An 18,394-nucleotide genomic window follows, 5' to 3' on the forward strand; every position below is an offset into this window, starting at 1 on the left:
TCCGACGTGCGCATGCGCACTGGGTCACCATCAACCCGCTTGCGAACGCATATCGCTTGCGAGTGGGTCTGAATCAGGCCCAGAGCACACAGCAGCCAGGGAAGCATAGCTTTTAAGAATGAAAGAAAATAAGACCCCATCAGAACTCCATTGAATGATTACCATTCGATGGCAGCATCGGAATGCTGCCATCGAATGATAAAAACACTAATATCGGAAGAAAAACATTGGTGGTCGGCAAACATCCACCATCGATGTCCATCACTAATCCTGCGCCGGTGTAGAACAGCACATTCGGAGATATGCGCTAACCCGCGGGTTAACACACATCTCTGAATTAGCCTCATAGTTTGCTACCACACCTTACAAGATTATCAATTAACTACTGTACTTGGCCGGTTGAAACAATATTTGTGTAATGTGTGGCCCAGTTAACAATCATCTTTACTAATAATCTCAATCCACCACCTCTGTGCCTGCCTCTAATTTCTGTATGTTATCCTTCTGTTGGTTTCTGTACATTTCTCGACTGAAGAAGTCACCATAAATGAGACACTAGCTGTTAGAAATGTATTATTTGTGTCTAGCCTAGGAGGTTATCGGGCTGATTCTGCCGCGGTCGTGTCTGAGCGCCGCTCGGATGGAGAGGTAAGGATTTCATTTTGTCCTTTAACACTCAATAAAGATACAATTTTTCAAAGCACTTTTTTATTTATCTGGTTCTCTTCCTCTAGAACACGACTCTCAAAGGCTTACCTAAAGACTATAACATTCCAATTCATAAATACTTATAATGAAGAGAACATGTCAATACATCAGCACATATATCTTAGCTCAAAAACTCTACCCTACTATTGCTAGAGTAAGGCCACCTCAATGATCTAAACTTACATTTCTATACACACACTATCTATAACAAATGCCTATACACACACTATCTATAACAAATGCCTATACACACATACACTATCTATAACGAATGCCTATACACACACTATCTATAACAAATGCCTATACACATGCTATCTATAATGAATGCCTATACACTAGGGGTGTGCACCGGCCACTTTTTGTGTTTTGGTTTTGGATCTGGATCTTTCTTCGTGTTTTGGATCTGGATTGGTTTTGCCAAAACCACCCTTCCGTGTTTTGGGTTCTGGGTTTTGTGTTTTGGATCTGCATTTTTTTTTAAAAAAGCATAAAAACAGCTAAAATCACAGAATTTGTGTGTTTTTCTGCTCCTATGCTATTATTAACCTCAATAACCTTAATTTCCACTAATTTCCAGTCTATTCTGAACACCTCACACCTCACAATAGTGTTTTTATGTCCAAAAGGTTGCATCGAGGTAGCTGGATGACTATGCTAAGAGATACGAGTGGGCGGCACAAACACGTGGTCCATCTAGGAGTGGCACTGCAGTGGCAGACAGGATGGCAGTTTGAAAAACTAGGCCCCAAACAGTACATAATTCAAAGAAAAAAAAGAGGTGCAAGATGGAATTGTCCTTGGGCCCACCCACGCGCCCTTATGTTGTATAAACAGGACATGCACACTTTAACAAACCAAACATTTCAGTACCAGGGTCTGCCACACGACTGTGGCTGAAATGATTGGTTCGTTTGGGCCCCCACAAAACAAGCTGGCAATTAATCTGTCCCTGCACAAACTGGCTCTACGGAGGCAAGATGTCATCCTCATCCACCGATTCCTCACCCTCTTCAGTGTTGAGTCCATCCTCATCCTCACAGAGTATTAATTCTTCCCCGCTGGAATCCACAACCACAGGTCCCTCTGTACGTTCTGGAGGCTGTTCTCCCTGGAAGAGTTGATAATTCATTTTATGAACATCTTCTCCACATTTTGTGGAAGCAACCTCCTACGCCTTTCGCTGACAAGGTTCCCGGCTGCACTAAACACTCTTTCGGAGTACACACTGGAGGGGGGGCAACTCAGGTAAAATAGAGCCAGTTTGTACAGGGACCTCCAAATTGCTTCTTTTTCCTGCCAGTACAGGTACGGACTGTCTGACATGCCTACTTGGATGCTGTCACCGATGTAATCCTTTAACAGACAGACGCATGCTTGTCACTGCTGCTTTGAGGATGCAGGTGCGGCTACAGCCCACACAATTCACAAAGACAGAAAAAAAAAGAAGAATTTTTTATTTTTTGTGGAGCGCACTTTGAGGGTTACACCACCCTTTAACAGACAGACGCACACTTGTCGCTGCTGCTTTGAGGATGCAGGTGCGGCTACTGCGCATACATTTCACACACAAACACAGAAAAAAAGATTTTATTTTGTTGGAGCGCACTTTGGGGGTAACACCACCCTTTAACAGACAGACGCACGCTTGTCGCTGCTGCTTTAAGGATGCAGGTGCGGCTACAGCCCACACAATTCACAAAGACAGAAAAAAAAAGAAGAATTTGTTATTTTTTGTGGAGCGCACTTTGGGGGTTACACCACCCTTTAACAGACAGACGCACTCTTGTCGCTGCTGCTTTGAGGATGCAGGTGGAATCTAGACGGGATTTGGAACCGGGGACACACTACCTCCATCAATTGTCTAAATTCCACTGCACTAATGGCGGATACCGGACGCACGTCTAACACCAACATAGCAGTCAAGGCCTCAGTTATACGTTTTGCTTCAGGATGACTGCTGTCGTACTTCATCCTCCTCGCTAGGGACTGATGGAGAGTCAATTGTTTAGTAAAAGTAGTGGGGTTCCCACTTCCTCTCTGGGATGATGAACAACTCCCAGCAGCAGCAACAGCACTAGGAGGAAGTGGTTCTTGATCTTTCCCTATTTTATTTTTATCGGAGAAAGTTTGGTCCTCCATTTATGTTATATTGATATATACGTGCGGCTAAGGCGCACACAAACACAGAAAATATTTTTTTATTTTTGTTTGGAGTGTACTTTGGGGGTTACAGCACCCTTTAACAGACAAGCCAGCCGGCCCTTTACTTATGACACAGGCGCACGCTTGGCACTACTTTGTTGATGCACGTGCGGCTGCTGCGCACACAATTCACAAACACAAAAAAATTTTATTTTTTATTTTGTTTGGAGTGCCCTTTGGGGGTTACAGCACCCTTTAGCGGTCAATCCAGCCGGCCCTTTATTTATGGGACACAGGCGCACGCTTGGCGCTGCTCCTTTGTTGATGCACGTGCAGCCACAGTGCACACAATTCACAAACACAGAAAAAATATATATTTTTTTTTTTGCACTTGGGGGGAGCACCCCTGACAGACAGAGCACCCCCTGGACAACACTACAGCACCCCTTTAGGACTGGGACACTGCACAGGACTTTGGAGTGGACACAGCCCTTATGGACAACTGACTGCACAACACAGTCCAGCCAGCCCCTATGGACTTTGAAGTAGTGGACACAGCCCCTATGGACAACAGCAGCACAGCACAACACTGCACTACACTACACTACACTACACAGCCCAGCCAGCCCTAACTCCCACCCTCCCTCTTCACTGTCCACAGCCGAGTGAGAAAATGGCGCCAACGCGGGTACCTTATATAGGATCCAAAACCCGCGAGACCCGGAAGGCGGGATGATGACGTTTTGCCTCGATTTCAGATCCGAGTCAGGCGGGAAAAGTCGAGCCTGACTCGGATCGGGGGGGCTCGGGGGGGTTCGGATTTCAGAAATCCGAACCCGCTCACCCCTGCTATACACACACTATCTATAACGAATGCCTATACACCTACTATCTATAACGAATGCCTATACACCTACTATCTATAACGAATGCCTATACACCTACTATCTATAACGAATGCCTATACACCTACTATCTATAACGAATGCCTATACACCTACTATCTATAACGAATGCCTATACACCTACTATCTATAACGAATGCCTATACACACACTATCTATAACGAATGCCTATACACCTACTATCTATAACGAATGCCTATACACCTACTATCTATAACGAATGCCTATACACCTACTATCTATAACGAATGCCTATACACACACTATCTATAACGAATGCCTATACACACACTATCTATAACGAATGCCTATACACACACTATCTATAACGAATGCCTATACACACACTATCTATAACGAATGCCTATACACCTACTATCTATAACGAATGCCTATACACCTACTATCTATAACGAATGCCTATACACCTACTATCTATAACGAATGCCTATACACCTACTATCTATAACGAATGCCTATACACCTACTATCTATAACGAATGCCTATACACCTACTATCTATAACGAATGCCTATACACCTACTATCTATAACGAATGCCTATACACCTACTATCTATAACGAATGCCTATACACCTACTATCTATAACGAATGCCTATACACCTACTATCTATAACGAATGCCTATACACCTACTATCTATAACGAATGCCTATACACCTACTATCTATAACGAATGCCTATACACCTACTATCTATAACGAATGCCTATACACCTACTATCTATAACGAATGCCTATACACCTACTATCTATAACGAATGCCTATACACACACTATCTATAACGAATGCCTATACACACACTATCTATAACGAATGCCTATACACCTACTATCTATAACGAATGCCTATACACCTACTATCTATAACGAATGCCTATACACCTACTATCTATAACGAATGCCTATACACCTACTATCTATAACGAATGCCTATACACCTACTATCTATAACGAATGCCTATACACCTACTATCTATAACGAATGCCTATACACCTACTATCTATAACGAATGCCTATACACACACTATCTATAACGAATGCCTATACACACACTATCTATAACGAATGCCTATACACCTACTATCTATAACGAATGCCTATACACACACTATCTATAACGAATGCCTATACACAAGCTTTTTATGTTAGAAGTACTTGTGCCTTCCACATTTTCCCACCCATGGGTATTCTTTTGATGGTGCACTTAATGAGTCTTGAATGCGGGATCATATATAGCAAGTTCCTTTTGGCTCAGCAAACTACTGCAATTACAATAAAGTGGGCTGTAAAATCCCTGGGGAGTAGATTTGTTCCTGGATTACTTTTATCTCATGGCTGAATGGACATTTTGCTGTGATTATATCTGAATGCCTATATACGCCGCTGTACTCAGCTCAGTTACCTCAGGCTGACACCTTCAGGTGATGGGGCGGCCGCTGGGCACCACTGGAGTCCGAACTTCATTTCAAAAGCCATCACCTATCTCAGCTGTCAGGCTGAGTCTTCTTACTGCACTACAGGTACAATGCCGTGACACCTCAGGTTAGTGATAATAATAATAATTTTATTTATATAGCGCTTTTCTCCCATAGGACTCAAAGTCACTTTACAGACTTCAGAAAACATGGTACATTGTACAAGGATTTGGTGTTGCAAAAACATAGAAAACCACACAGAGATAATTAAAATCAACCAAAACCTAGAGAGCACAATAAGCATATTGCAGGGTTGGTGCAGACATTTTGGGAAACAACTTACATGGGTTATATATTCCACCCACAAAAGGTACCACATGAGGCAGCCATCTTGGGCGCACTACGTAGGATTACCCTGGGTGGAATAGGTTACGCCTAGAAGAGATGACACAAAATGGGTGGTTGCAGCGCAGTGGCGTAAATTCATCTCAGCCACCCGGAGGCAAGTTATAATTTGGTGCCCCCCCCCCGACACTGTAATGTAGCAATTCGCATGCAGACAGGCTATAGATAGACAAAGGCAGCAGCTGATGGTCTGACATAGAATGGCCGGCGGTTCAAATCCCGACAGCGGCAGCCCAACAGAGGAGGAAATCCTGATCGTCCTAAGGTAAGTACTAACTATCCTAATTCTACCCCCTAACCCTCCCTTAGGGGTGCCTAAACCTAATCTCTCCCCCAAGTGCCTAGCCCCCCTCTAAGTGGCTAAACCTAACCCCCCCCCTTCCCCGCATCCTAAACCTAAGTCCTCCGGGGGATGCCTGACCCTAACCTCCCCCCCCGGAGGTGCCTAACCCTAACACCCCCTTTCCCTAGCCTAATCCTAACCTCCCGGGGGGGTGCCTAATCCTAAATCCCCCCCGGGAGCCCCCAACCTAAACCCCCCCCGTGGCTGTCTGTACCCGGCTTACCTTTGATCGGTTAGTCGGGCTCCCGGCGTAGGTCTAATGACAGGCGTCAGGATTTCAACGCCTGTCATTAGTGCCTTGCCGGGATTAGACAGTCGGGAAGCCAGCGGTCGGGATTACATCCTTCGGCTTCCCGACTGATTCCCTTTGACATGCAGCTCTCCATTGTATGGTGACTTCTTAGGTGCCGGGAAGAGGTGCCATATATTGGGCGGCCGTGGCGGTACGCTCCGGGTACATAGTTACAGCCCTAAATGGGGTGAATATGTTGTGGACAATGGAGAAGATAACCCTTCAGAGCCGAAGCCCGGCGGCAGGTGCCTCCATTGTCTCCCATAGTTCTGCCCCTGTTGCAGCGTCCTGATGCTAGGAGTAGGGTCCCAACATAATAGTCAGGTCCATGTATTTTTCATCCCATCCACGAGTGTACCAGGTGAGGCAGCCATGGTGGGCGCACTACGAAGGTTGCACTGTGGGTGATAAACCATACAAGGACCCAAGGAATATATTGGATTGGCTGGTACCTCCTTTCACTTTGTCTCCTAACACTGCTTAGTAAATAGACCCCTGTGAATGATAAAACTCATTGATAAATGAGGCCCTTAGCGATGTCATTATGACCTCCTATGTGAACGGTTTCAGCGTCTTTGCTTTCAGTGACACGTCCCCGACACTACCATAAGACGCAAAATCTCATTGCCTCTTTTTAGGCACCCCCCTTCCGTTACCATCCCAGTCACCATCCACAAATGCCTCTTACATTTTTGTTGTTGTGAGTCTGCAACTCTGTACCAACAAATCAGTGGCGTCACAAGGGGGGTGCGGTGGGTGCGGGCCGCACCGAGTGTCACCCTCCAAGGGGGTGACACCAAAATCTGACTCATCCCCGCCCTCCGCTCAGCAGAGCCTGCACTGCAGGGAGACGCCAGGCTGGAGAGGCGCTCTCCCTGCAGCAGCTGCTGAGACAGCTTTTAATTCTGCCGGCTGCCGCTGCGCCTGTCACACTGAGACAGCCAGCGGCAGCCTACTATACAGTAAGTGGCGAGTGCGGCTGTGCTCTTCATACAGTCCCCTACATGTGGGGGGGGGAGGAGCGCTAGAGGCACGGGGCTGATTACCTGCTGTCAGTGTAAGACGATCAGCCTGACTGAAGCCGCCGCCGGGGTGGATCATGGCAGCTGAGCTCCTGCTCCTCCTCTCTTCAGTGAATCAGCTCACTCCCTGCCTTACAGATCATCACGCTGGGAGCAGGCAGGGACAGTCTACAAAACATTTGCCAGTTTACAAGTGTATTCAAATACTGTTGATTACACTTGAATACTGACAAGTAGTTTGTACACTGTCCCTGCTTCTTCCCAGCGTGACCCTCTGACCTCCCAGTCAGAGAGGATGAGAAGGAACTGGGAGACAGCATGCAGCCAGCACAGTGACTATGCTCTAATGTATACAGTAGGTGTAATGGGATGTAAATAATTCAGTGAGGAGAGAGTGTCTATGCTGGAGATGGTGTATTAATGTATGTGCGTGGGTATACTCATTGTGTTTCTGTGTGTATAAGGGGTGTATTCATGTTATGGGTTATATGTGGGTCAATGATGGTCTCTGCATTATCTGGCGGTTACTACGATGCTGTCTGTATTATCTGGCGGTTACTGCGATGCTCTCTGTATTATCTGGCGGTTACTGCGATGCTCTCTGTATTATCTGGCGGTTACTGCGATGCTCTCTGTATTATCTGGCGGTTACTACGATGCTGTCTGTATTATCTGGCGGTTACTGCGATGCTCTCTGTATTATCTGGCGGTTACTGCGATGCTCTCTGTATTATCTGGCGGTTACTGCGATGCTCTCTGTATTATCTGGCGGCTACTGCGATGCTCTCTGTATTATCTGGCGGTTACTACGATGCTCTCTGTATTATCTGGCGGTTACTACGATGCTCTCTGTATTATCTGGCGGTTACCATGACGCTCTCTGCATTATCTGGCGGTTACTACGATGCCCTCTGTATTATCTGGCGGTTACTACGATGCATTATCTGGCGGTTACTACGATGCTCTCTGTATTATCTGGCGGTTACTATGATGCTCTCTGTATTATTTGGCGATTACTACGATGCTCTCTGCATTATCCGGCGGTTACCATGACGCTCTATGCATTATCTGGCGGTTACTACGATGCCATCTGTATTATCTGGCGGTTACTACGATGCATTATCTGGCGGTTACTACGATGCTCTCTGTATTATCTGGCGGTTACTACGATGCTCTCTGTATTATTTGGCGGTTACTACGATGCTCTCTGCATTATCCGGCGGTTACCATGACGCTCTATGCATTATCTGGCGGTTACCATGACGCTCTCTGCATTATCTGGTGGTTACCATGACGCTCTCTGCATTATCTGGCAGTCACTGTTACACTCTATACAATACAATAGGGGTCATTACTTCTGGGGGTAATATTATAGGGGGCATTACCACTGCCATTGTGGGCACTATTAGGGGGCATTACTAATGGGGGCACTACTACAGGGAGCATTACTTTTGATGGCACAACTACAGGGGGCATTACTACTGAAGGCATTACTACTAGGGGCACTACTAATGGGGGCATTACTACTAGGGGCATTTCTACTAAGGGCATTAATACTGGGGTCACTACTATAGGGGGCATTACCACTACCGCTGGGGGCACTATTAGGGGGCATTACCACTGGGGACATTGCATAGGGGCACTGCATAAGGGGCACCACTACTGTGGGCACTACATACGGGACACCACTACTGGGGGCATTGTGTAAATGTGTCTGTTGGACTGGTATTTGGGGAGAGTTTGCGGAGCTGCGCATCAATTTATTTTATTTTTTTTTGGTGGGGGGGGTGTCACCATGAGTTATAGCACCGGGTGACACCAACACTAGTGACGCCTCTGCAACAAATTCAGGACATGCGTTTAAGCTCAGAAAATTTTTTTGTACATTTGTGGCATAGAGTTTGCCTGAATCAGGCCCTATATAGATTTTCTACATAGTTTCATCATGTTTCTAAAATGTTGCAGAAGATTAAATAATTCGTGAGAATTGGCAAAAATAATGGTACAATGGAATGGTAAGCACTGTAAGCTGCCTCACCAGCTCAGTAATATAAACTAGGTAAAGACTTGACATGAATATTATAATATTTTCATCCCCATAAGTACATTAGACAAAACCGTAACTTTGTAAAGGGAAAAGTAAAAAAGGAATCCAATTAGCTGCAGGGTTTAGTCCGAGGCTAAATACCTGCGTCGGGAGAGTCAATCAACTTGATTTACCCTGTGCGTAAACTACAGAGGGGGATTTTTTTACGTAATTAGTCACGGGGGAAACCCTGCATCTAATTGAATAACCCCCATAGGCTACGCATAAAAAAAAAAAAAAAACACATTAGCCCCAATGTGAAAATAATTATGCCTTGCAAAAAAAAAAACACATGAATATGTATGAAGTCCTTATACAGCAGGACCACCCTGGGTGCTAAGTTACAATTTTATCCAAAGATACATATTCAGGGAGAGGGTGACAGCACTGGGTGACAGGGAGAGGGTGACAGCACTGGATGATGACATGGAGAGGGTGATAGCACTGGGTGACAGGAAGACGGTGACAACAGGGAGAGGGTGACAGCACTGGGTGACAGGGAGACAGAACTTAATCTTGAGCGGCATCCGGAGAGCGACCGTGAAGTGTAGAGGGCAAAAGTGAAGGACGGAGGTCTCAGCCGGCGTCCGGAGTGTCAGTGCAGCGGATGTGAGTGCCAAGTGGATAGAGCGGAGAGCTAGGGCCCTTCCTGTCATGTGACACCCAGGAGGAGAGGAGGGAAGGCGTCGATTGGATGCGAGGTTACTGCCGCCGTGATGATTGGTGAGGGACACGCTGACAGCGCTGTTGCAGGACCCGATAATTTTTAAAGTTTGAGTCCCACGCTGCCTGTAGCGCAGCGCGTATTTTGCGATCATTGGTCAGGGCGGAGCGCCCCGTGCGATTGCACGGGTTGCCTGCCCCTAGAAACGGTCCTGCGTGTGTGTATCCTGATGAAGGGAATGTAACCCCGAAACACTGAAAATAAAAAACGTTTGTTCACGGAGGTAGAAGTCTCTGGAGTGACGCCTATTTACCAATATATATATATATATACAGTCAGGTGCATAAATATTGGGACATTGACAGAATTTTCATATTTTGGCCTCTATTCACCACCACAATGGCTTTGAAATGAAACAAACAAGATGTGCTTTAACTGCAGACTTTCAGATTTAATTTGAGGGTAATTACATCCAAATCGGGTGAACGCTGTAGGAATTACAGCGGTTTCTATATGCGCCTCCCACTTTTTAAGGGGCCAAAAGTAATGGGACAAACTAAACAATCCTAAATCTAACTTTCACTTTCTAATACTTTGTTGCAAATCCTTTGCAGGCAATTACAGCCTGAAGTCTGGAACGCATAGACATCACCAGACGCTGGGTTTCATCCCTGGTGATGCTCTGCCAGGCCTCTACTGCAAATGTCTTCAGTTCCTGCTTCTTCTTGGGGCATTTTCCCTTCAGTTTTGTCTTCATCAAGTGAAATGCATGCTCAATCGGATTCAGGTCAGGGGATTGACTTGGCCATTGCATAACTTTCCACTTTTTAGCCTTAAAAAACTCTTTGGTTGCTTTTGCAGTATGCTTCGGGTCATTGTCCATCTGCACTGTGAAGCGCCGTCCAATGAGTTCTGAAGCATTTGACTGAATATGAGCATATAATATTGCCCGAAACACTTCAGAATTCATTCTGCTGCTTTTGTCAGCAGTCACATCATCAATAAATACAAGGGAACCAGTTCCATTGGCAGCCATACATGCCCACGCCACGACACTACCACCACCATGCTTCACTGATGAGGTGGAATGTTTTGGATCATGAGCAGTTCCTTTCCTTCTCTTCTCTTCCCATCACTCTGGTACAAGTTGATCTTTGTCTCATCTGTCCATAGGATGTTGTTCCAGAACTGTAATGGCTTTTTTAGATGTTGTTTGGCAAACTCTAATCTGGTCTTCCTGTTTTTGTGGCTCACCAATGGTTTGCATCTTGTGGTGAACCCTCTATATTCACTCTTGTGAAGTCTTCTCTTGATTGTTGACTTTGACACATATACATCTACCTCCTGGAGAGTGTTCTTGATTTGGCCAACTGTTGTGAAGGGGTTTTTCTTCACCAGGGAAATAATTCTTCTGTCATCCACCACAGTTATTTTCCGTGGTCTTCCGGGTCTTTTGTTGTTGCTGAGCTCTCCAGTGCGTTCTTTCTTTTTAAGAATGTTCCAAACAGTTGATTTGGCCACATCTAATGTTTTTGCTATCTCTCTGATGGGTTTGTTTTGATTTTTCAGCCTAATGATGGCTTGCTTCACTGATAGTGACAGCTCTTTGGATCTCATATTGAGAGTTGACAGCAACTGATTCCAAATGCAAATGTCACACCTAGAATCAACTCCAGACCTTTTACCTGCTTAATTGATAATGAAATAACGAGGGAATAGCCCACACCTGTCCATGAAATAGCTTTTGAGTTGATAGTCCCATTACTTTTGGTCCCTTAAAAAGTGGGAGGCACATATTGAAACTGTTGTAATTCCGTTCACCCGATTTGGATGTAATTACCCTCAAATTAAATCTGAAAGTCTGCAGTTAAAGCACATCTTGTTTGTTTCATTTCAAAACCATTGTGGTGGTGAATAGAGGCCAAAATCTGAAAATTCTGTCAATGTCCCAATATTTATGGACCTGACTGTATGTATGTATGTATATAAACTGAAGTATATGCCAGCCTAAATAAAGTAAAAATACGCTATGACTTACCACTTTGTCTCTCAGGCTGTAGTTCTTGTCTTCCGTCTTTTGTGCAAGGTCTTCTTGATGACAGTGCCCCAGCCTCCTTCATCTTCTGCCCATCACCTTCCTCTGCCCTAGCCTCCTTCATCTGCTTCTGCCCCTTCATCTTCCTCTGCTTCCAGCCCGTCACCTCCTACCCCTATCACCTCTTCCTCTACCTCTCTCATCATCCTCTGCTTCCTGCCCCATCACCTTCCTCTGCCTCTAGCCTCCTTCATTATCCTCTGCCCCCTTCACCTGTCTCTGTGACCTGTCACCTTCTGCCCCCCAGTCCTCATCACCTTCCTCTGGCCCAGCCTCCATCTTCTTCTGCCCCCTTCACCTTCCTGTACATCCAGACTCCCGCAGCCCTGTCACCACTTCATACCGCCTTGGCCCACTCGCTCCTATCGCTACTCCCTCCAGCGACGCGTGATGTCATCATGCGAGCCACGTCCAAAACAAACTTTATTGAGCACAGGGGATGGCCCGCTGGCTGCTGCCGGTGGGTATGTTAAACAAAGTCTGTATTGGACGCGGCAAGCGCCGCTGGAGGGAGTAGCGATAGGAGCGGGTGGGCCTCGGCGGGCTTCCTAGTTGAGTCAAGGTCCGGGAGCTGGGATTCCTGGAGCCGGGACTGCAGTCTTCCCCCGAACGTGGCGCAGCAGCATTGTGATACCGGCTGCGCCCTTACAGTTTGGCGCTGTACGCAGCTGCATACTTGGCTTAACGGGAAGGCCGGCCCTGCATATATTAACAGCTGACTGCTACATGCAAACGCATCTTGGGAGCGGGTCTGAATTGAGCCCTGAGTTCCTGCTGAACAATAGCCCTAGAGTACAAGAGTTGTTTAGTACCTTGTTGCATTGTATACTTGGAAATATGTGTACAAAGAAAATCAATGTACCAGTTCACCAACCACAAAATCTGTAAATATATATGTGGCACCCCACCAATACCCAGTTTTCCTTTCAATGCTGATGTGCCCCTATGAAAATGTAAAGTATTAATGTGACTCCTGCCATTGTCTAATATAGGGCATGATTTAACTGGTTTCATTAAGGTTCAGGGACTTTTTGCACTGCCCCTTCAGTGGTGGTGGACATTAGGGGACGAGTGAGTACTGTAGGAGGCTCAAGGATTTGAACTAGAGAAAAACGGCAGTTGGTGGCTGCACTGTGGTGAGGTCACTGCCAGTGGGAGCAAAGCTGCACGTTGTGTGTGTTTCACCGGATTCCCAGTGGTATTTCCCAGTGACCGGAGGGCTTCTCCCGTGACAGGCACTCGGTGGGCTGCAGAAGAAGGTATCCAATCAGTTGGGGAGAGCAATGGCTACAGATAGAAAGGACATCTTGTCAGCCCTCAGTTATCAGCTGGAGCCAGCATTAGTGTATGGTACAGGTCGGTAGCCCTGCATTACAATCCACACACAGCCCAAGTCCATATTAGAGAGGGACAACGCCAGAGACAGTATAACCCTTTAGCTGAACAAAGCATAGTCCCAACGATTTGCCGCTTCCCATAACAGTGTTGTTACTACCACCGAGTGAGGAGTTACTGCCATAATGTAACAGACAGTTCCTCTGAGAGTGTCAGAAAAGACTATAGAGAGTCAGTCAGCTGATCGCACAGAGCTAATAGCTGCACCTTATAGGAGGAGCCCGGACCGGGCAGTGTAATGAAAGTACCCAGTCAGTACAGAGAGGGTATAGTGTTCAGCACTGACCAAGGAACAGCACCAGAATCTTATTAACATCTTTTGAGCCAGCAAACTTTCCAGTAATAATATTCTCAGAGACTTCCTGGAGCACAGTACTAATGAAACTTTGTTGCTAATGCTGGGATGTTTACAAAGTAACAACTGATATCACATCAGTGTGTTGTAGCTATTTCTATGCAAAACGAAGACACTTTAGTCCTTACTTCAGCACAGTTCAGCAAACACAGTATGTGCTGTATAACATATATAAATCGCAGGCTCCATAACTCTGATAAAGAGTCCAGAAGGAGGAAATACGTTCTGGCGAGTGCCCCACCGAGCTCCATCATACTGAACTGATTTATCTCACTTTATGGGGCCCCAAGGTTAAAGTTAATATATTAACTGTCTTATTCTATGTAAAATGTTGATGACACTGTGATCTGTTATTAAGTAATGCTTTAAATTGGTTGTAAGTATAAGAAGTATGTTTTGCTATAGAAGTGTTTTATTATAGGGATAATACAACTGCATAAGTGTAATATTACAAAGCAAAACAAGTCTACCCAGTCAAGTTTCCAGTTAAATAAATTGTATAAAACATTATTGTGGTGAAGGTTGTTAGATATTGTAATATTTTCTGCGTGTAATGATCCTGCTTACTTGAGTATCACATATATTCAATAATCCAGATAGTTTTAGTTCTGTAGAGCACTCTCCTGGAGAAATCCTGACACCTCTACTCCTAATTCTCCATAAATTACTAATACATACCGTATAACACACATACCTGCAGCAAGACATTGGCTCAGTGTGGTAGACAAAGCTTGGTGTAACTGTCACTGCATGATAGGATAGGAAAAGACACTGGTTCGGAAGCTGGCATAAAGGATATCTTGATACCAGCAGTTTAAATAATCTCTACTTCCGAACTGTAGTGCAGCGACCTTTGTATTCATATAGTGCCCCGGCGCCAGCAACCGTCCCCCCAAAATAAATCCCAGCACTCTAGTGCATCATGCATGACCTGGTCAGTTATGGTAAGTGAGTACACCAACGTCATTGTTGCATAAAAGATGAGCTATAGCGCTTTGATTGCAGACCCTCGACCTAGTTTAGAGGTGCAAGTAGACACGGCTGTGGATTTTGCCGTAGCCGGCATCTGCGTCTTTATGCTAAAGCAGTGGTATCATACAAAAACATGTAAAGTTTCGGAATATAATATAATTGTATATAAAACACCCCTGCTGCAGTGAAAGAGAAATGTTAGGATTAAAGTTGCAACTGTAATAAAAGTTTTATATTATATTTCTGAACTTTACATGTATCTGTATGATGCCCACATGCATTTGATCAGTGTGGGCATTATATGTATATAAATTTTCATTCTACATTTTTAAAATACATATGTATATTTTTATATAGGGTGTGCTGATACAATTATTGTATCTGCCATATCAGATGTGGTGTTTTGATTTTTAAAAGTACATTTCTTTATCAGGTGCTATTTTGTTTTTTGTTGTATTCTTTTGAGATTCTTGCAGGGCCAGATTATCAATGGGGTGGATAGAGCTACAGCCTCCTGCACTGTCCTTATTTCCACTAGCAGTCCCCTGTGCTGTCCTTATTTCCACTAGCAGTCCTCTGCACTGTCCTTGCGGCCACTAACGGCCCCCTGCACTGTCCTTGCGGCCACTAACGGCCCCCTGCACTGTCCTTGCGGCCACTAACGGCCCCCTGCACTGTCCTTGCGGCCACTAACGGCCCCCTGCACTGTCCTTGCGGCCACTAACGGCCCCCTGCACTGTCCTTGCGGCCACTAACGGCCTCCTGCACTGTCCTTGCGGCCACTAACGGCCTCCTGCACTGTCCTTAATGGCCCCCTGCACTGTCCTTGCGGCCACTAACGGCCCCCTGCACTGTCCTTGCGGCCACTAACGGCCCCCTGCACTGTCCTTGCGGCCACTAACGGGCCCCTGCACTGTCCTTGCGGCCACTAACGGCCCCCTGCACTGTCCTTGCGGCCACTAACGGCCCCCTGCACTGTCCTTGCGGCCACTAACGGCCCCCTGCACTGTCCTTGCGGCCACTAACGGCCCCCTGCACTGTCCTTGCGGCCACTAACGGCCCCCTGCACTGTCCTTGCGGCCACTAACGGCCCCCTGCACTGTCCTTGCGGCCACTAACGGCCCCCTGCACTGTCCTTGCGGCCACTAACGGCCCCCTGCACTGTCCTTGCGGCCACTAACGGCCCCCTGCACTGTCCTTGCGGCCACTAACGGCCCCCTGCACTGTCCTTGCGGCCACTAACGGCCCCCTGCACTGTCCTTGCGGCCACTAACGGCCCCCTGCACTGTCCTTGCGGCCACTAACGGCCCCCTGCACTGTCCTTGCGGCCACTAACGGCCCCCTGCACTGTCCTTGCGGCCACTAACGGCCTCCTGCAATGTCCTTGTGGCCACTAATGACTCGCTCTCTCTCTCGCTTTCTCTCTCTCTCTCATGCTCTTGCTGTCTCTCTTACCTCATTCGTTTATCTTTTTCGGATGTGCGCAACAGTACTGCTGGGGGCACCAAAAATAATAATAGCTTACCTAAAAAATTGGGCTCGGGTCGGCCCTGGTCATCATGTCATGTTGACATCCTAATTGTTGAAATTCAGACCATGCCAACATTGTGGTGTCTAAATTGCATACCACACTCCACTTAGTACTGCATGGGAACAGTTGAACCCAACTTTTCTTTATGGCTGGAAAAATCACCGCTCAATAGCTCCTGCATGATGCCAGCTTTATTTGAGTCAGGATTTGGCAGCAACAGCCATTATGTTTTGGGTTATGTTGTTGGCACAAGCAGTGATTTTTTTAGACAATTTACTGTAGTTGTCTTACAGCAAACTGGGCCCAAATCCCTGCGCCGTTCCTGTGACAAATCCTGATTTAGCAAGTTCAGTTGCCCAATGTCCTCTGTCTGTCAGTGGGTGCGCTCATTGGACTGTTCAACTATCCGGGCTCAAAGCAATCAGATCTGGTATCCCTAAAATTTGGCATAATGAAGATTTAGATTCTCTTCCTGTCCCTAGACGGAGCTTACTATGACTTGACGCTCCGCAACAGTTGCAACTCCACAACTTTCTCTCCTGCTGAGTTCCGGGAGTGGATGATGCCAGTTGGCTGCGACTGAACCCTGATAAAACAGAGGTCCTTATGATAGGTCACAGGACAAGGCTACAGCATAGCCAACCAACAGGGCTTACGCTTGGGGATTCAAAATTACAAAACACTGAATATGTGTTGTTCTGGTTAGTGGCCTGACATCAAATCTTCATCTGAGAGACATAGCCAGAATTAAGCACTTAATTACCTCAGATGATCTACTTAAAGTCCTACGTGCATTTATATCATCACGTCTAGACTACTGCAACGCCCTCTATCTTGGTCTTCCAGCAAAATAATTGCACCGCTTACAGCTAGTACAAAATGTATCTGCCAGGCTATTAACCAACCAGCCCCATTCCAGCCACATACAGTAACACCCATTCTCTACTCCCTTCCCTGGCTGCCTGTAAGATGGAGAATGTAGTCCAAGATTGCCTTACTGACTTTTAAAGCTCTGCAAGCCCAGGGCCAGGCTCGTATCTATAATGGGTGCAAGGTGTGCGGTGCACACGGGCCCCTGGGTCCAGGAAGGCCCACACTCATTTAAAACCTATTTACCTCTCCGTTGGCTTGGCACTGGCTACAGAGCTACAACAATGTCATGCAGTGGAGATGTCCCAAGAAGGCAGTCATGTTCCCGGAGACCTGCACATGCGCATTACACTTTGGTGCAATGCCAGAGTCTACTGTGGTTCCGGACAGGACGGGACTCGATAGGAGCCTGCACACGGGCCCCCTTCTCTCTTAAAGCGCCTCTGACCAGGACCCAAGGTACTTGAAGCAGCCTCTGATTCCTTACTGACCCACTCAATTACTGCAATCTGTAGATAAAGCACTATTACCAGTACCTAGAATCTCCCTTATTTCATTTGGGAGTCAAGCATTTATCTTTGGGCCTCCAACTCTCTGGAACTCTCTTCCCCGCACAGTTCCAGAGGCCTCCACTCTAGAATCCTTCAAAAACAGACACGAGACTCTCCTATTTACTCTCACATGTCCCTTTTAATTCTTAAAAAAATTCATCCCAAATGCTTACTTCTATTTTCTGCTAAGATTATTTTGCATCTTGTATTTTAATGCACTTTGAGTCCTATTGGTAGAAAAGTGCTACATAGAAAACGTGTAATTATAATAACTAATATCTCTGAATCACATTATTAGATGCAAAAAACAGATGATTGCCATAAATTTAGTTAACTATACGTAAAAAAAATGTCAGTAATACCCCTTTTACACCGGAGCTAAAACCCAGGTTTTTGAAGGGTTAACCCGGGCAGCTCCCTGGTGTAAAAGGGCAGAGAGTTGGATCGCCGGGTCGAGTGACCCGGCAATCCAACCTAGGTAACTAGAAGGGTTTAACACGGGCGTAGCCCATGAAACCCTGCTGTGAGAACAGCGCACTCCGGGTCACGATGACCTGGAGTGCGCTGCTAGCCGGCCGATTGGTCCGGCTTCAGTGGCGCTTGGAGATGATGTCATC

General features: G+C 46.2%; 1 protein-coding gene across 2 annotated transcripts in view; it reads left to right on the forward strand.

Moving 5' to 3' along the window:
• OPN5 (opsin 5) overlaps positions 1–18,394 on the forward strand; it is a 112,077-nt gene that overhangs the window by 21,058 nt on the left and 72,625 nt on the right. The window contains exon 1 of one of the 2 annotated variants that reach the window (XM_088467365.1): positions 7,564–7,613. The exons of the other annotated variant lie outside the window; for it this stretch is intronic. The gene's annotated coding sequence lies outside the window, so the exon portion shown is untranslated. Of the gene's footprint in view, positions 1–7,563; positions 7,614–18,394 lie in introns of those variants that run through there. 2 annotated transcript variants of the gene reach the window in all.

Source organism: Taudactylus pleione, unplaced genomic scaffold, assembly GCF_031769625.1.
Source record: "Taudactylus pleione unplaced genomic scaffold, aTauple2 ptg000070l, whole genome shotgun sequence".
NCBI classification, from domain to species: domain Eukaryota; kingdom Metazoa; phylum Chordata; class Amphibia; order Anura; family Myobatrachidae; genus Taudactylus; species Taudactylus pleione.